Source organism: Ceratotherium simum, chromosome 22 (assembly GCF_057802395.1).
Source record: "Ceratotherium simum simum isolate JZ-2026a chromosome 22, ASM5780239v1, whole genome shotgun sequence".
In the NCBI taxonomy this organism is placed as follows: Eukaryota; Metazoa; Chordata; class Mammalia; order Perissodactyla; family Rhinocerotidae; genus Ceratotherium; species Ceratotherium simum.
The window spans coordinates 6,632,531-6,653,035 of record NC_141921.1 but is presented as its reverse complement, the minus strand read 5'-3'; the positions used below and the strand labels follow the sequence as shown (position 1 = coordinate 6,653,035).

The 20,505-nt window shown below is 40.4% G+C and overlaps 1 protein-coding gene across 11 annotated transcripts in view; it reads right to left on the bottom strand.

The window, feature by feature from the left end:
- TUT4 (terminal uridylyl transferase 4) overlaps positions 1-17,010 on the bottom strand; it is a 133,985-nt gene extending 116,975 nt beyond the window's left edge. For 4 of the 11 annotated variants that reach the window (XM_087445923.1, XM_087445927.1, XM_087445928.1 and 1 more), the window contains exon 1: positions 16,657-17,007. The gene's annotated coding sequence lies outside the window, so the exon portion shown is untranslated. Of the gene's footprint in view, positions 1-16,656 lie in introns of all 11 variants that reach the window. The other 7 variants (XM_087445935.1, XM_087445930.1, XM_087445926.1 and 4 more) reach the window with 3 other exon arrangements.
- Positions 17,011-20,505: the final 3,495 nt, after the last annotated feature.

Here is a 20,505-nt window from a genome sequence, read left to right as displayed (position 1 = left end):
AACAATTTTCACAGCATCTTCACTAGGAGTAGATTTCATCTCAAGAAACCACGTTCTGGGGCCGGCCCCGTGGCTTAGTGGTTAAGTGTGTGCACTCTGCTACTGGCAGCCCGGTTCGGATCCCGGGCGCGCACTGACGCACCGCTTGTCCGGCCATGCTGAGGCAGCATCCCACATACAGCAACTAGAAGGATGTGCAACTGTGACATACAACTATCTACTGGGGCTTTGGGGAGAAAAAGAGGGAAAAAAAAAAAAAAGGAGGAGGATTGGCAATAGATGTTAGCTCAGGGCCGGTCTTCCTCAGCAAAAAGAGGATTGACATGGATGTTAGCTCAGGGCTGATCTTCCTCAAAAAAAAAAAAGAAAAAAGAAACCACTTCCTTTGCTCATCCTTAAGAAGCAACTCCTCATCCGTTATGGTTTTATCGTGAGATTGCTGCAATTCAGTCACATCGTCTGACTCCGCTTCTAATTCTAGTTCTCTTGCTATTTCCGCGACATTTGCAGTTGCTTTCTCCACTGAAGTCTTGAACCCCTCAAAGTCATCCTTGAGGGTTGGAATCAACTTCTTCCAAACTCCTGTTAACATTGATATTTTGACCTCTTCCCATGAATCATGCGATGTTCTCAATGGCATCTAGAATAGTGAATCCTTTCCAAAAGGTTTTCAATTTACTTTGCCCAGATCCATCAGAGGAACCACTATCGGTGACATCTATATGTATTACAAAATGTATTTCTTAAATAATAAGACTTGAAAGTCAAAATTACTCCTTGTTCCGTGGGCTGCAGAACGGATGTTATGTTAGCAGGCATGAAAACAACATTCATCTCATCGTACATCTCCATCAGAGCTCTTGGGTGACCAGGTATATTGTCAATGAGCAGTAATAATTTGAAATGAATTGTTTTTCTGAGCAGTAGGTCTCAACAGTGGGCTTAAAATATTCAGTAAACCATGTTGTAAACAGATGTGCTGTCATCCAGGCTTTGATGTTCCATTTATAGAGAGCAGGCAGAGTAGATTTAGCTCTCAGATTTAGTAGTAGATTTAGTAGATTTAGATTTAGTTCTTAAGGGCCCTAGGATTTTCAGAACAGTAAATGAGCGTTGGCTTCCACTTAAAGTCACCAGGTGCATTAGCCCCTAACAAGAGAGTTGGCCCGTCCTTTGAAGCTTTGAAGCTAGGGAATGACTTCTCCTCTCTAGCTATGGAAGTCCTAAATGGCATCTTCTCCCAACACGAGGCTGTTGTGTCTGCATTGAAAATCTGTTGTTTAGTGTAGCCACCTTCATTGATTATCTTAGCTAGATCTTCTGGGTGACATGCTGCAGCTTCTACATCAGCACCTGCTGCTTCACTTTGCACTTTTATGTTATGGAGACAGCTTCTTTCCTTAAACCTCATGAACCAACTTCCGCTAGCTTCAGACTTTTCTTCTGCAGCTTCCTCGCCTCTCTCAGCCTTCATAGAATTGAAGAGAGTTAGGGCCTTGCTCTGGATCAGGGTTTGGCTTAAGGGAATGTTGTGGTGGTTTGATCTTCTATCCAGACCACTACAACGTTCTCCATATCAGCAATAAGGCTGTTTTGCTTTCTGATTATCATTCATGTTCACTGGAGTAGCACTTTTAATTTCCTTCAAGAACTTTTCCTTTGTACTCACAACTTGGCTAACTGTTGGGCACCAGAGGCCTAGCTTTCGGCTAGTTTTCCAGCTTCGGTCATTGGAAGCTCTTTCAGTTGGCTCCTGTGTCCCACTGACATATCCCCATCATTGTGGATTTTTTTTCTTTTATTTTTTTTGAATGCTTCTTTATTTTCTGACACTACTAATGCTTCAGGCTTATCTTGTATATATCCTGCCCCATTCCTAGAATCAGTGTTTTACCTTTTTTTAACTCAACTGGATTCTGTGATACTTACTATTTGGTTTTTGTTCTTAATTCTAAATTAGCATGAGATATTTGTAACATAATTATACTTTTATCAAAATATTTCAAGAATGGTTTCCAGGGCCAGCCCCGTGGCTTGGCGGTTGGGTGCACGCGCTCCGCTGCTGGCAGCCCGGGGTTCGGATCCTGAGTGCGCACCGGCGCACCGCTTCTCCGGCCATGCTGAGGCTGCGTCCCACATACAGCAACTAGAGGGATGTGCAACTATGACATACAACTATCTACTGGGGCTTTGGGGGAAAAAAAGGAGGAGGATTGGCAATAGATGTTAGCTCAGAGCCGGTCTTCCTCAGCAAAAAGAGGAGGATTGGCATGGATATTAGCTCAGGGCTGATCTTCCTCACAAAGAAAAAAAATAATAATAAAAAAGAATGGTTTCCAGCTATCCTGAACATTTTGTCTTTTGATTAAAGATATCATTGTTTTTAGTTGCAACCAAGAGTCCCATCAGGTGACTAAAAGTGACACCTCATTGTTTGCCTGACATTTATCATATTTTCACGAAACTAACTGGTTCCACACAAGTGAATTTTTCAGATGCTTAAAGTTTAGACTTTTCATTTATCTGTTCTTTCCTTCCTTCAAGGAACATATTTTAAGCACCAGCCATGTACTAGACACAGTGCTGCACGCTCAGAACAAAGAGACAAGACACAGCTTTGTTTCTTGAGCTGTCCACAGTCTAGTGGGGACATAGTTACGTTTCAACATGATAAGTGCTATCATAAACGGAAGCTCGAGATGAAGTAGAAACCAACAACAGAGATCAAAGACAATTTCTTGACATTTTGAAGGATGACTGTTAATTAGCAGGTGAAATGGGAGAGAATGAGTAAGGCAGGGATGTTAAGCGAGATGGGGAAGAATGTTTTACCAAACTGAGCAGCAAGTAACTGAAAGAGTACGACACTTTTGAAGTCCTGCAAGGAGCTCAATGTGACTGGAGCATAAAATGAGATGGAAGTAGTGGTGAGACTTGAGCAGTAGGCCTAGGATCCATCATGTAGGGCCTCATATGCCATGTTTATAGCTCAACATTTTGGGGGCACTGCTGGAGGATTTTTAGGCAGAGGAGCAATCACTTTGACAGTAGTGTGGACAAAGAATTAGAGTTGCCAGGAAACTGAGGAATCCATTTCAATAATATTCTCAACTAGAGATGAGGATAGCAGTAACAGAGATGGACTGGAGTGGATGGATTGGTGAGATATAAAGGAAGTAGAATCAACAAACCTTATCAATAGGTGGATGCTGAAATTTCACAAACTGTATCACTCAGAATGGGCCAGGTTATACTGAAATAACAACCCCTATAACTCAATGTTTATCTCAACATAAGTTGATTTATCAACTCATGCAAAATCCTCTGTGAATTCAGGTGACTCTCCAAGGCAACTGTCCTTCACTGATTGGCTCAGCATTCCAAGCTGCTTTAATCTTATGTTACTTCCCACTATTAGAAAACCGGGGAAGGAACAGTGCTGGTCACCTTTGCTCATATTTCATTTACCAAAACAAGTCACATGGCTGCACCTAACTTCAAGGCAATAAGATACACAATTCTCAGAAGGCCTCAAAATAAGAAAGTATTAACAATGCTTATCACATCAGTACAAGGTGAAATATGGCAGTCTCAGTCTCAATGCATGTTACTATTTCCCTCCAATGCTTTTGTTCAGGGCTGATTTCATGGACATGTGATCTGTGGAGTCACACAGGGCGCTCCATGCTTAGAAAGACCCTATGCTTCATTTAAAGCTCTGCTGTCACCATCTCGAAATTCTTAATAATTTTATCTTTGAATTTTTGTTTTGTAGTGAAGTCTGATGGGACAATGGAACATGCACATGAGCAGAGGCGATACATGCAAAACGCATATCTGCAATTCCTTTCCACCTCATTCTTATATAGCTTTGGTGATGCCCCAAGAGCACGGAATTCCAGTGGTGCCACGATGTGTGGGAGTTCAGGAAGACTCAAAGTGAGTATAAGACAAGCATGTTGTCTACAACTAAGTAAGTAGGGGTACTGACAGCCCAAGAAGCCACATTTTCTGTTTGAACCATAACTTGCTTCAAACACAGAAGAAAGGCAATGGTATTCTTTTTTTTTTTTTTTTCCCCTGTGAGGGCATGAGGGGATCAATTGCCCCTCCACCAGACAAAGTTTATTTGCTTGCCTATGGACAAGAATCATTTTTATTGCTACCAATTATATACAATTTAATTTTTTTTTAATTTTTTGTTTATTGCAGTAACATTGGTTTAGAACATTGTAAAAATTTCAGGTGTACATCATTATACTTCTATTTCTGCATAGATTACATCATGTTCACCACCGCAATGGTATTCTAAGAACCATGAATGACAAAAAAAAACCTATCATATCTTTTCTTACTCATGCTACTTCCCTGTGTTAACCAACCACTTATGCTGAAAGTGATGACACAGAAGGAAAGCGAAAGACAGAGCAAGCCACAGTTCCTTTTCCTTTCAGTCTTGCCAAAGTTGAAGGTAGAGAGTGCTGGTAGAATGTGCAAGTGTAAGAAGTGAAATAAAAGCAATTAGGTTTTGTGCAGTGTTCTCCCTATTCTGGTAAGAAAGAAATATATATGTATAAGCTATGAAATACCAGCAATTCCGTATGAGTAAATGCTCTTATATTTGCATGTAAAACTGGCATTGCACAATATAAAGATGAACAGTAAAATTCATGCTTAATAATTTTACATTTTTAATTCTTTATTTAGAATGACATTAAAAAGTAAACAAAAAACAACACGACAAGTTGAGGAAAAGATCACAGAAGAAAGGAAAAAGCTTTATATTTTAGTAACTTTAATGGCTCTTTTTTTCTGCTTTTTGAACAAGGGGCCCCGAATTTTCAGTTTGCTCTAGGCACTGCAAATTATGTAGCTAAGCCTGTATTTGTTCAGGTAAACAAATATAAATCTGGAATTAATTTTAACAAAGATTATCATCAACACATTCACATATAAGATGCTGGGTTAAAAGCTGGGACCACAAAGATAAATAAATAATAGGCTCTTGTCCAAAAGAGGATATAGTTATATAAACAAATAATGACAATATTATGTTACACATGCTATGGAAACCCTGAGTCAAGAGCCTAAGAAAAGCCTTCATCATGGAGATGATAGTCAAGCTGAGAAAGAATTTCCCACTTTGGAGAGGGAGTGAGAAGGAATAGTCCTACTAGATAAGACTTGTATGTACTAAACAAAATGTATTTATAAAACACTGAGAAGCTTTTCAGGACCATAAAATAGCACGCATAATGATGAACATAGGAGACGAACTGGGAACATAAATTGGTGCACATATTTGCATACCAAGTCAAGTTTAGACTTTAGCAAAAAGAAGCCATAGATTTATAAGCAGGAGAGTGGCACAATTCCTGTTTTAGGTTAACTTCTGCAGAACAGGAAGACAGACTAGAGAGGAAAAGGAGATGAGTCAGTAAAGTAAATAATAGTAATTATCAATAACATAAAAAGCATTAGAAGGTCAGCTGGGGCCTTATCACAAGCAATCTTGGTGAGATTGGGGAGGGGTAGAGGCTGTGCTACAGTTAAATGGGTTTCTTTCCAGAAGGACCTTTCAGATTCTTCAATATGCTAATGAGCACTGTAAATCTCTAAGAGAGAGAGATAATTTGCAACATTTCCCAGATTTATTTGACTAAAGAAGGATCTTTTGCCAGGACCAGTATCAGTATCTCAAAGAAATGGCAAGGAACATAAGTTTTATAATACTGTTCTATAAAACAGAAGGCCAACACTGAGTGAGAAAAGCAGAGGGCAGCAGAGGGCTTAAAACAGGTAAAACAATAGCAAATGTGAGGAACAGGAAAGAAATCTGACTAAAAGATGGCCAAGCTGTGTTAAGGACCTAACTTAATATATAAAACACCAATCTACTAGTTTATATAATTTGCAGATATTTAAATTCATACTGGCTAGGGGATTCACAGAATTAATATTTCAATAGGGTAAGAGAACACAACAGTAATGGTACTGGTGGGGGGAAAGGGATAAAACCAAAAAGAGACTACCTACAGAGATTAGGGACAGATCAGAAAACTAAAGAAACAAGGAAGATGCACATACAGATATTTAGGAGATTTTGGTCTGAAGTAAAACCATTTTTGAACCATATGAGTAGGTGCGTCAAGGAAAGTAGAGTTGAATATCACTGGAATACAGAAATTAAGGAAAAATAAAGTGTTACATGATCTTTGATGTTATGATTCTACTTTTTTTTTTTTTTTTGGTGAGGAAGATTGTCCCTGAGCTAACATCTGTTGCCAAACTTCCTCTTTTTGCTGAAGAAGATTAGCCCTGAGCTAACATCTGAGCCCATCTTCCTTTATTTTGTATAGGGGATGCTGCCATAGCATGGCTTGATGAGCGGTGCGTAGGTCCGTGCCCAGGATCCGAACCTGCGAACTCCAGGCCACCGAAGCAGAGCACACGAACTTAACCACTACACCACCGGGCTGGCCCCCAATGTTATGATTCTAACTACCCAAGAAGATGTCAAGAATTACCCCAAAGTATCAATGAATATAGGGGAGTGACCTAGAGGTTCCTAGATTGAAATGACAAAGTTGGATAAGAAACACAGCCAGCGGGGCCGGCCCCGTGGCTTAGCGGTTAAGTGCGCGCACTCCGCTACTGGTGGCCCGGGTTCGGATCCCGGGCGTGCACCGACGCACTGCTTCTCCGGCCACGCTGAGGCCACGTCCCACATACAGCAACTACAAGGATGTGCAACTATGACATACAACTATCTACTGGAGCTTTGGGGGGAAAAAAAAGGGAAGAGGATTGGCAATAGATGTTAGCTCAGAGCCGGTCTTCCTCAGCAAAAAGAGGAGGATTAGCACGGATGTTAGCTCAGGGCTGATCTTCCTCACAAAAAATAATAATAAAATAAAATAAAATAAAAAGAAACACAGCCAGCAGGGCACCAGTCTTAAAAGAAAAGAAATTTTAGAGGAGGATAGAAGAATAAACAGACAATATGTAGAAAAATAAGGGTTTGGTTTCCTGGCTTTGAGGAAAGAGGTGTGAGGGAAGTAAGCTACATCCCTTAGGATTTAGAATGATGGTTCTTAATCTTTTTTCTGTTCCAACATACCTGAGAAATAGAATATACTCCCAACAGAAATAAGAGGAACACAAGAATCAGGGGGAAGGAGGATAACTGTGAGTGTTTCATAAGGCTTTCCACAGTGATTATGAAATACCTTCCTAAAGGAAGTATAACTCTCACATAATGAAAATTACTGGCTAAAAACTGGTACTATCACAGAAAGCTTAAATACAAGTTTCAAACACTAACAATTTTTTATCTATGTGACAGAATTCAAGACACTGTCTCATAACAATATCACAAGTTCCTATAGAAAGTCCCAGAGCTCTTACAAATTTTTCAGTTAAAAAAAAATTTTTTTAAGACACAGCATCAGCTAATACATGTCTAGTACGCCCATTCATTTATCTTTACACGTCTGTGAAGTTAATACAGTCTTGCAGTGTTCCCATTTTATACATTAATGAAGCACCCTGAGTGATATGCCTAAAGTGACACAAATGGGACTGGTTTATGACTACATGAAACAAGAGTCCCAATTTTTGGTCCAATGCTTAGGCACTAGGATATGTCTCTTAGCCTAAATCAGTAGTTCTCAAACTTTTTGATCTCAGGATGCGTTTACACTCTTAAAATTTACTGAAGATCCAAAGAACTTTTGTTTTTGTGGGTTACAGTTATTGATATGTACATCATTAGATATTAAAACTGAGAAATTTTTCAAATAGAAAAATACAATATTAACTCATTCTATGAGGCCAGTATTACCCTAATACCAAAACCACACAAAGACATCACAAGAAAACTATGGACCAATGTCTCTTATGAATATAGATGGAAAAAAACCTCAACAACAAAACACAAGCAAACCAAATCTAGCAACAAAAGGATTATACACCAGGACCAAGTGGCATCTATCCCAGGAATGCAAGGTTGGTTCAACTTATGAAAATCAATCAATGTAATACACCATATTAATAGAATAAAGGACAAAAACCATATAGTAATCCCAATAGACACAAACAAGCATTTGATAAAATCTAATACTCTTTCATGATAAAAATATTCAACAAACGAAATATAAAGGAACTTACTCAATCTGACAAAAGGCATTTAAGAAAAACCCACAGGTGACACCATACTTAATGGTGAAGGACTAAATGTTTTCTCCTCTAAGAGCAGAAACAAGACAAGGATGTCTGCTGTCTTCATTTCTATTCAACATTGTACTAGCCAGGGCAATTAGGCAAAAAAAATAAAGGTATCCAGATTGGAAAGGAAGGAGTAAAACTTATCTCTATTTGCAGATGACATGATCTTATACATAGAAAATCCTAAGGAATCCACAAAGAAACTATTAGTGCTAATAAATGAGTCCAGCAAGGTTGCTATCCAACATCAATATACAAAAATCAGTTGTATTTCTATACATTAGCAATGAAAAATCCAAAAATGAAATTAAGAAAACAATTCCATTTACAATAGCATCAAAAAGAATAAAATACTTAGGAATAAATTTAACAAAAGAAGTACAAAACTCGTACACTGAAAACTACAAACCATTGTTGAAATAAATAAGTGAAGACCTATTTAATGGACATGAAAGTAAATGGAAAAACATCTCATATTCATGCATTGGAAGACTCAAAATTAAGATGACAATACTCTCCAAACTGATCGTCAGATTCAACATTAACTCCTTTCAAAACAGCAGATGCCTTTTATTTTGTTTTTTTTTTTGCCGAAACCGACAAGCTGATCCTAAAATTCATATCAAATTTTAGGGACTCTAGCCAAAACAATTTCAAAAAAGAACAAAGTTGGAATACTCAAATTTCCAGATTTCAAAACTTACTACAAAGCTACAGTAATCAAGACTGGATAGTACTGGCATAAGGACAGACATACAGATCAATGAAGAATCCAGAATCAATTGAGAATCCAGAAATAAACACAGACATTTATGGTCAACTGATTTTCAACAAGGATGTCAAGACCATTCAACAAGGGAAAGAATAGTCTTGTCAATAAATGGTGCTGCAACAACTAGATAGCCACATGCAGAAGAATGAAGTTGGACTTCTACCTCACATCACATACTCAAAATTAACTCAAACTAGATCAAACTCGGGGCCAGCTCAGTGGCGTAGTGGTTAAGTTTGCACACTCTGCTTCAGCAGCTCAGGGTCCATGGGTTCGGATCCCGGGCATGGACCTATGCACCACTCATCAAGCAAGGCTGTGGCAGCATCCCATAAACAAGAGAGAGGAAGACTGACACAGATGTTAGCTCAGAGACAACCTTCCTCAAGCAAAAAAAGGAAGATTAGCAACCGACGTTAGCTCAGGGCCAATCTTCCTCACCAAAAAAATAAAAATAAAAAAAGAGATCAAACCCCTAAATGTAAAAGCTAAAACTATAAAATTGTCAGAAGAAAACATAGGCGTAAATCTTTGTAATCTTGGATCAGGCAATGACTTCTTAGGTATGACTCCCAAAGCACAAGCAACCAAACAAAAAATAGATAAACTGGACTTTACCAAAATTGAAAACATACGTGCTTCGAAAACATACTCAACAAAATGAAAAGAACAATGTGGCAGTTCCTCAAAAAATTAAACGCAGATTCACCATATGATCCAGCAATTCCACTTTTGGGTACACATCCAAAGAACTGAAAGCAGGGACTTGAACAGATATTTGTACATCTATGTCCACAGCAGCATTACTGACAACAGCCAAAAGGTGGAAGCAACCCAAGGGTCTATCAACAGATGAATGGATAAATAAAATGTGGTATATACATACGATAGAATATTATTCAGCCTTAAAAAGAAAGGAAATTCTGACATCTGCTACAACATGGAAGCACTTTGAAGACATTGTGCTAAGTGAAATAAGCCAATCATAAAAGAACAAATATTGTGTAACTCTAATCATATATAATCAAATTCATAGAGTCAGAAAGTAGAATGGTGGCTGCTAAGGTAGGAGGGAATGGGGAATTATTGCTTAATGGGTACAGAGTTTTAGTTTGGGAAAAATGAAAAACTTCTGGAGATGGATGGTGGTGATAGCTGCACAACAATGTGAATGTACCTAATGTCACTGAACGTACACTTAAAAATGGTTAAAATTGTAAATTTTATGTTATGTATATTTTACCACAAATTTTTTTTTTTTTGGTGAGGAAGATTAGCCCTGAGCTACCATCTGTTGCCAATCCTCCTCTTTTCGCTGAGGAAGATTGGCCCTGGGCTAACATCCATGCCCCATCTTCCTCTACTTTATATGGGGGATGCCTGCCACAGCACGGCTTGATAATCAGTGCATAAGTCCGCACCCAAGATCCAAACCTGCAAACCCCGGGGCCACTGAAGCAGAACTCATGAACTTAACCACTGCATCACCAGGCCGGCCCATTCCCACAATTTTTCAAATATAAAAGAAGAAAATAAAAAGACAACTCATAAAATGGGAGAACATGTTGCAAATCATATATCTGATAAGGGTCTAGTATCCAGAATATATAAAGAACTCTTACAACACAACAATAAAAAGACAACCCAATTTTTTAAATGGGCAAAGGATCTGTATAGACATTTCTGTAAATAAGATACACAAATGGCCAACAGGTACATGAAGAGATGCTCAACCATCATTAGTCATTAGGGAAATGCAAATGAAAAACCACCATGACATGCCACTTCACCCGCTAGGATGCCTATAAATTAAGGAGATGGACAATAACAAGTGTTGGTGAGGATGTGGAGAAATTAGAACCCTCATACATTGCTAGTAGGAATATGAAATGGTACAGGCTCTTGGGAAAATAGTTTGGTAGGTTCTTATGAAGTTAAACATAAATGTATCAAAACACCCAGCAATTCCACTCCTGGGTATATATCCAAGAAAAATGAAAACATACATCTACACAAAAACGTTTACATAAATGTTCATAGCAACATTATTCATAATAGCCAAGAAGTGGAAACAACCCAAATGTCTATCAAATGATGAATGGATAAATAAAACATGGTATCTCCACAGAACACATTCCACAGAATATTATTCAGCCATAAAAAAGAGTGAAGGGCTAATACATCAAACGATATGGACAAACTTTGAAAACACTAGGCTTAGTGAAAAAAGCCAGGCATAGAAAAGCCACATGTTGTATGATTCCATCTACGTGAAATGTCAAAAAAAGGCAAATCCACAGATAGAAAGTAGTTTAGTGGTTGTCAAAGGTTGGGGGGAGGAGGGAATGAGGCGTGATTGCTAACGGACACAGGATTTCTTTTGGGGAAGATGAAAATGTTCTAGAATTAGATAGTAATGATGGTTACATAACCTTACGAATATACACTGATACTTTAATTTTTTTTTTTTTTTTGTGAGGGGGATCAGCCCTGAGCTAACATCCATGCCAATCCTCCTCTTTTTGCTGAGGAAGACTGGCCCTTGGCTAACATCTGTGCCCATCTTCCTCCACTTTATATGGGACGCTGCCACAGCATGGCTTGACAAGCTGTGTATCAGTGCGTGCCCGGGATCCGAACACGGGCCACCAGCAGCGGAGCGCACGCACTTAACTGCTACGCCACGGGGCGGGCCCCTAAACTGTATACTTTAAAAGGGTGAATTTTATGGTATTGTAAATTATATCTCAAAGAAAAGAAAAAGAATATACCATTACACATTCCATTAGCCATCAAAGCAATAATGTTTTCACACATTATGTAGACATCACTCTACATTCCAGATGAGAGGAGGAAGGCAAAAAGATAAATATCATCTTAATATTACTATGAAAATAGTTGTGACTCAAAGACCCCCCAAGAGGTCCCCAAACATAGTTTGAATACCACTGGCCTAAAGTGACACTCAGCACAAGATCAGAGCTTAAATACTTAATGACTGATCAATTTTAATGATAATTAAATTATTTAAACTACAGTGTATACAGCTGAGACTGACAAAATGCAATCAGATTTATTATGTATACTTCATACTGTATGTTCTTACAAAATATTTTTGACAACTTATGTGACTATACTGAATTTAACACTCTCTGCATACTAAATTTTGACAATCTAAACTTAAGGTGCAACATAGTATAGTGGTTAAAGAGCTCTGACTCTAGACTCAGACACCCTGAATTCAAAGCCTGACTCTGCAGCAAAATAGCTGTGAGATTTTGTCCAAGGTACTTAATTACCTCCCCTGTAAATGAGGATAATATAAAAAGGGTTGTTGTGAGGACTGAGTTAATTCTTCTAAGATCTTTAGAAAGAAGTACACAGTAACTATGCAGTAAGTTATCTGTTATCATCATAAATCAAACACTCATTTAAAACTACCAGACGACTGTGTGACTTACAAACATACCTATTTCTTTTTGAAAGTACAGGTTGCTCTGCGTAAAGACTAGGACTTTGCTCATCTTTACTGATGAACACCGAGCTTGCACAAATGCTTCGCCTTCTTTCCAGCCCACCCTCCCCTACGCCCTATCCTACTGCTTTACAGTGCTAAACTAAAAAGTATTAGTCAACTAACCCAAGCCAAAGAGTGAAAAAACTTCCTGAGTAACCACAACAAGGTGATTTCTCCCAGAGGTATTTTTATCCGAAAAGAACCTTCTAAGAAATTAAACATTTTTAGACAGTAAGATTTGGATCACAGGATCCTCAAAAAAACAGTCTGGAATATAGCAACTAGGGAGAGGAAAGGAGAGTGGCATGGAAAAGATGGCTTGACTATCCACTGAAACCAGGGGTAAAATCTGTTGGTAAAGGAAGCCAACCAAAAAGAAATACTAAACAGGGAGTCAGAAAACATCCTTCTAATCACAGCTCAACCACTGTCCTCCTTGTGATCTCACTTTACAAGATAAAAATTCAAACACCTTAATTTAACATACACAATAACCTTCACAATCTGACTGCTACTTCCAACCATTTCTTCTCTCATCACTCTATCCATAAATCCTCAATTCCTGCCATACTGAGTTTCTCTCTCTTCCCTACACACCAAGCCCCATAACAACTTATCATCTTTGCATATGTTATTCCTTAGCTCTGGAATGGCCTCCAGTCTATCCCCTTTTCCACTCAGCAAACTCCTACTCATCCCTCAAGAGCCAGCTTCTTCCCTCTGAACTCCCAAAATTTAGTGTGTTGTAACTTATCTGTATTATAGTAGATTGAGTTCCCTGAAGGGAGAGATAGTCTTTAATAATTTTGTATCTCTAAAACCTAGCAGTATCTAGCATAAAGTACAAATGCAAATGTTTGATGAAATGAAAGATTAAATGATGAATAAATGAGCAACCTTAGGCAGTTTCTCCTATAAAATTAGGGGAATACTTAATACACATGAGAAGCAACATGGCATGTACAATAGGAGGAGCACACAGAGCTGCTTTGAATCTTTCTAACTCTACAATCTTCAGCAAATTACTTAACCTCTCAGTCAGAGATTCTTCATCTACAAAACAGGTTTCAAAGGGTGGTTACATTGAACGAGTGAAAAAAATACATAAATATGTCTAGCACAATGCCTGGAACAAAACAGGTACTCAAATAAATGTTAGCGCCCTTTTCTCTCCCCCTTTAACTCACAGGATAACTATGGACAACCAATGAGACAATTTGATAGGAAAACAATTTGGAAACCGTAACACATCACACAAATTAAACCTCTCACTTAGAGGGGAAAAAAATCTAAACTGTTCATCTTTGAATTTATATACCTTTTCTTCTTTTTGGATTTTTAAGAAACACTTGGGGACATTATGGTTTTTAAACACTTCCTTAAAACTTCGTTTAGTGTAAACAATTCTAATTCACTTAGTTTGGTATAAACAATCCTAATTCCTCTAAAATTAAGAAGAAAAAAGTCTACATATCCTGCTTTAAACTAAAGTGTCCTTTTCCCTTGCCTGTTTTAGGTCTTTGTAGAATTGTTCTTTTTTAGAACATATTTCTATCTGCAGTAATGAATTTAACTGACTTTTGTAACATTTTATGAATTTGAGGATTTGTAGTTTACTTTATTTTTTTTTTTTAAAGATTTTATTTATTTTATTTTTTCCCCCCAAAGCCCCAGTGGATAGTTGTATGTCGTAGCTGCACATCCTTCCAGTTGCTGCATGCGGGACTCGGCCCCAGGATGAACGGAGAAGTGGCGCCTCGATGCGCACCCGGGATCCGAACCCGGGCCACCAGCATCGCAGCGCGCGCACCCAACCACCAAGCCACAGGGCCGGCCCTGTAGTTTACTTTAGAAAGTAACATATCTCACTGAATTGTTATATCAAAATGGTCTGATTTTTATTTTTAAAGATAAACAAAATTTACTGACATCAACATTTACAGGTAAGTCTTATTTATTGTTTCTCTGAAATCAGAAACTTTCTGCAGAAAATAAATTCAAACATCTTTTTCTACCCTCAGATCCTGATTTGACATTCTATAAAGAACACAACATAATTAATGGTACTTTTTATGCATGTCAAGGTTAACTACGAGGTCAAAAAAAGTTCTCTAATTACTCTTACTAAAATGAATCTGCTCCGAGAACTGATAAAAATTCTCTTTAAACAGCTTCTTATTAATGAGAGATACTTATAATTACAGTTATAAATTTTTATTTTAAAAAGTCTAAAATTATAATGTAGATACTGTACTGTTCTAGCTAAATTAACTAAAAATAAATGTAATTTTAGGTGTGATTTAGGATTAACAAAATTGAACTAAACTTATGTGCATGATAACATCTTGTTAATTTATGTATATTACTAACAACTTGACCTAGGACAATGAAAAGGCTTTAATTTCCTTGTTTTATTTAGATATTTGCTAGACTTAAAACATTAAATGTCAATAACTTTCACTTCCACGTCCATATTATTTCAAGGAAGCTTTATTTTTTCATTTTCCACACTAGTCAAAAGAAAAACTCCAAACAGGAAAATTTATCCAAAATAGTTCTTTTTTTAAAGAAACTTTCTTTTTGTTTATTTTAAATATATTTTTAAAGCACAAAATGACTTAAAATCCTTATCCTCCCCAAAGTATATGGTTTTTAAGCACTCTTTAAAACTTGTTTATAACAGCATCATAGCACACTAGACACTAGTGAAATCACTAGTGCATAATTCTTACGCACAGCTTTCTAAATGAATCAATATTTCATAATTTTACAAGTTGTGACTAATCAGTACTAGAATATAGTGTAGTGCAGCAATTTCTAAGGAGACATACACGGGTTCTGAGCCTCAAGAAAATTTCAGCGTACAATTTACTCATATACAGAACATGCTGAGCTGACTGATACTACCAAAAAAAAAGTCAAGTTTTTTTTTAAACCATCCCACAACCCACCACGTTGGTATGACATTCTCTCTAAATTATCATATACACTTGGGATTATCCAAATTTTATTAGCTAATAGTTCTCATTACTTTAAAAACAGAAACAGGCTATGTTCTGTTTCACCAAGTCTTATACATTTCGCTACTACAAGACTTGGGGGGGGGGGTCTCTGGAAACAAAAGGTAATCTGATCCACTCCAGCTAATTACTAAATGCATGCCAACAAGACACAATTCGAACTGCATTTCTGGACACTGAGAAGATCACAAAAGGAAGTACAACGTCAAATGTGTAACTAACTACTTGTGTATCAAAAACACATCAAAATGAAGAAACACAGTATATACCGAAACTAAGATCTCGTGTAAGGTACAAAACTCATCTGACTAAAGATTTTATAATTTTCTAAAAAGAATATGTTTAATCAACGTTGTTAAAGTAACAGTAATTCATCCCATTCAGGTACGACTAGAAATCCCAATGATGTGCTTCTTTCAGGTCTAAGTATTTCCTTCTTTTGCAATCCGGATACCGAAAGGACCTGAAACCTCCCGCAGAGTGAGTGCTGTCTGTTTACAAATACGAATCGCACAGTTTCCCATGTCAAAAGCTTTCATTACCACCATTCGACTGCGAGGCGGGGGAGAGAGAAGGCGGGCGAGCAAGAAACGAAATCCACACAGACACCTCTGCCTTCTCTGCTCACAAGGGCGAGCCGAGAGGAAATACTTACTATGGATTATATGCTTGTGTTTATTTATATGTGATACATGCACGCCTATATCTAAGCAGGGGTGAAAGGAAAGGCACACCTGACAGGGAATCGTACAGGACCCAAGAGAACGCTACGCCGATTCCGTTAACTCAAAATCCGCCTCCCGGGACTACAGGCTTGGGCCCGAGGCCGAGAGCCCCCGCCTCTCAGCGGAGTTCGGCCCCGAAGCGCCCCAATGCCCTCCTCAGGCCGCCCAGGCCGCCGCCCGACCTTCCTTATCTCTGCCTTCCCCTGGGACACCCGAAGCCCATTCTGGCAAAGAAAGAAGTGTCAGGCCCCAAGAGGGCGGCGGAGACGCGCTCGGGCCGGGCCCCCGACACCTGTGAGGCGCAGCACCTGAGGAGGGCGAAGCGGGGGCCGCCCGGCCTTCCCCGAGCACACCCCCTCGGCGCCGGGTGCCGTGCCGCGGCCAGAACCTCCGTACCTGAGAGGCCCGCGAGCTACAGGCGCGCGCGGCGCCTCCTCATCTCAGTGGCTCCCGCTCCTCCTCCGCCTCCTGCTGCCGCTGCCGCCGCCGCCGTCACCGCCGCCGCCGCTGGAGGCCGGGACACGACGAGCTCAGGGCTCCACCGCCATGTCCGCCGCGCCGCGAACTGCATTGTGGGGGGGAACGGATGGGGAGGGGGAGGAGGAGGGAGAAGGAGAGAAAGAGGAGGACCGGCTGAGGGGAGGGGGCCGAGGGGAAGAGGGGAAGGGGCGAGAGGGCTGATCCCTGAATACAGTCCTGACCCGGGGGAGGTGGGGGGCAGGGGAGACACACGGAGGAGACCCCGGAGAGGAGACGCAGAGGGAAGGGTTCAGGGGTGCCTCCGCCCCTCGTTCTGGGGGCCCCTGGGCACTGGTTAAACCTGGGCGGGGGAGTAAACACCCATGGGGGAGGGGCTACGTTCGAGGGTTTGTGGTGGCGGCGAGAGACAATGGGGAGGAGGCCGAGGTGGGAGGACAGCGCACTCGCACTCACACTCACGCTGAGGGAAGGGGCGCGCGCGAGGACACTCGTTAGCCCGTGAGGAGGGGGCGGGGCCCTCTGGCGTTGGGGGAGGGTCGAAGTCTCCGCGGGCTCGCGCGGAGGGGCGGGGCCCCCGAGCGGGGGTCGCGAGGTCCCGCTCCCTGTTAGGGCCCCACGGAGCGGCGTGCGGACGGCGGCCTGAGGAGGCCGGGGTCGCCCGCAAGGCCGCGCCGCTCGGGTCTGGCTCTTGGTGCGAGTCGCCCTACCGAGGCCCCCAAGCGGGAAGAAGGACCCGAAAGCTCCCTCCGCGCCTCGCTCCGCCAGCTGTCCCCCTCTCCCCCGGGAAGGAAGCCTCGCCTTGGACTTGCAACCTCTGGCCTTGCACACGGAGCGGGCCCGGCCCGACCCTCCGCGGACCCTTGGCGGCTAGCGTGAGCTGAGCACCGGTGGGGAACTAGACACAGGAAGCCTCCGGCGTCGACCTCCGCCTATTCACCTTTGCCACCGGCCCGCCAAAGCTGGAATCCTTTTCTTTTTAAAATGGAGCCAGTTTAAGAGTTAAGGAGCTCAGCAGAGAAATCTCAAGAGGATCCCCCTGGAAAAAGATTTTTTAACTCATTTCTTTGGTTTCATTACGCGAGTTTAGAATCAGTTACTATCCATGGGCCCCTTCCCCTCCTTGCTTTTAATGTGTTCGGTGCCTCCATGTAGTTATTTAAAGTCACGATCCGAGAGGACTTACGGTTTGTTTAGTTTTTTTAAGACCTCAGCCTTGGAGATTATTCAGCCAACCTCTGACCTCAAAGCTGGACAAACCATGCAACTACCATCCTCGCATTTGACAAACGCTAGGCAGGAGAAGGATATGATAAGGGTGGACGTGGTGGTCAAGGGAAGATGCTAAATCTTGTGGACAAGATACTACCTTATAAAATTTCTCATAAGATGATTCAGAGGCTGGAACCGGTTCGAGGTTACAGAGGGACATTCCTCTCTGCATAGTCCCTCTACTTCCTACTACACCCGAGAACTGGATATCTCTTATTTATCTGTTTATGTCCACATGAATCTGAAGCTTGGTGAGAAGAACCAAGCATTGCGTATTGAGTGCTAGGCACTGAGCTGCGGACTTCACATATTTCACCATTTACTCCTCGTAACAAGCCCATGAGGTCGGTCCTATTGGTCTGATTTACAAATGAGAAAACTAGAGCTCTGAGAGTAAATGCATTTTACTCCTACCTGTCTGATGCCACAGGGCTCAGGTTATAGTGGATGAGTACTGGATTTCAAGTCAAAAGAGCCCTGCCTGGCTTCAGCACTTATCAGCTGGATGACTTTGGGCAAATGCATCCTCAGTTTCCTCATCTGTAAATTTTTAAAGGCAAAAAACCTACTTCACAGGGATAATGTAAGAAAACAGCAGGACACAAAAGTTAAAGCCTATAGAAACGTTAAGATGATACCACCATGCTCTTCAATTTAGTAAGTGATATCAGTGTCCTTGGAGCAAGTTCAATTGAATAAAATTTCCTGATTACTTAATAAGAGCAAAGCATTGAGTTAGGTGCCTAGGGATACAAAGACAAAACAGGTTCCTGTCTCCAAAAAGTTCACCATTGAGCAAGGAAGGTGGTTCTGTTGAGCTACAATAAAAGCAGTAGGTCATATGAACAAAGGGCTGGGCGAATACAGAGGAGAGCATGATAAATTCCACTTGGGTGAGCCTTCAGTGGAAAAGGTAGAAGCTGGACCTTGGAGGCTTGCCTGCTATGGGCCAGACACATGTCTGTGATTCAGAGAACATAATTTAGTCTGTGCAATGTGCAGAAGATAATGAGTCTGGAAATGAAAGGCGGGGGCCATACTGAGAATCCCAGTGCCTCTCTGCTCTTATCCCTTCCAGATAACTCTCTTGTACCATGTTTCCTATCAAGACCCACCTCAACTCCCACCTCCTTTATTAAATCTTCCTGATCACCCCTGACTCCACTGAATGTGATCCCTCCATTTTCTGAATCCTTGCATGTTATTTTTATGTCAACCCCAATAGATTATAAACTTGAGCATAAATACTTACATTTGTATTCCTTATAGTTGCTACATACTTGTTGAAGTGAAAATTTTGACAACTATAGTCTTGTTTATCATCACAACAAAGTATGTGTAGAACAAGTATTATTCCTACATGAAGAATGAGGAAATTTAGGGCATTATTAGGGGCTAAATTAGTGGCCAGGGTCATACAGTAAGTCACAGCCATGACTAGAATACCAGTCCTGTGTTCTTTCCATTAAATCACAAGCAACTTACTGAGAAATAAAGTGGAAAATGTCTGACTGCTCTGTAAAAATACTCTAAGGACTTATATCTGACACTTGCAAGGAACACCTCATGATTGTGGTTAAGTCTCCAAAATTAGCCTTCCAGTCTGGAAGTTCTGGGAACTCAAATCTCATCCAAACTCAGGTGAAAATTACTTACAGCAAAAATCCTATTTTATCATATGTCATGAGAAACATAATTGCCCAGTGGATCAATATTCATATTCTCTTCCTAGGTGAAAACCTAGTGCAAAAATAATCGTATTGAATGAAAAGGTGATTTGGTGAGTAAATTAAACCAGAACAAGAAAGGTATCTCACATATAAGTCTACTCAAACCAAGTAGATCTGCTGGTAGATCATAAGGGGAACAGATCATAAAGGGCCATGTATGCCATTCCAAAAAAAAAAAAAAACAGGCTTTATCCTGTAGTTAATGAGGAGTCATTGAACATTTGTAAGCAAGGGAGGTGTGGGAGATCAAGATTGGCCACCTCAAAATATGTCTCTTTACCTTGATTATTTTCTCTAAAGGACATTTGAGCTTCCCCTCCGACACTGCCTAAAGAATTTAACATAGAAGACCTGTTACAGGAAGGAGCCACTACCATATGATGGCTGTACTATAATGTAAGGTAGATGTGATAAGAAAGGCACCAACAAGCCCATCTTATCAAAAATTCTGTCTCCTGGGCCACATTCTCTAGGTGGTCCAGTAAAAAGTTGTCTGACAAACATTTGCATTTTCATCTCCATGTGAATTGTCTTCTTCCCCTCTGAAATCCCAAACCACCACCCCCCAACACCCTCCTCACCTATAGCTGAAAATACTTAAGCAAGCAGCTTAGTCAGAATGATGAGTTGCTCAGTTCTCTTTCTGAGTTTCTCTCATGTATACATGTTATTAAAGTTTGTTTGATTTTCTCCTGCTATTCAGTCTCATGAATCAATTTAATCTGTAGCCCAGCCAGAAAGGACCCAGAGTGGGTAGAGGATAGTC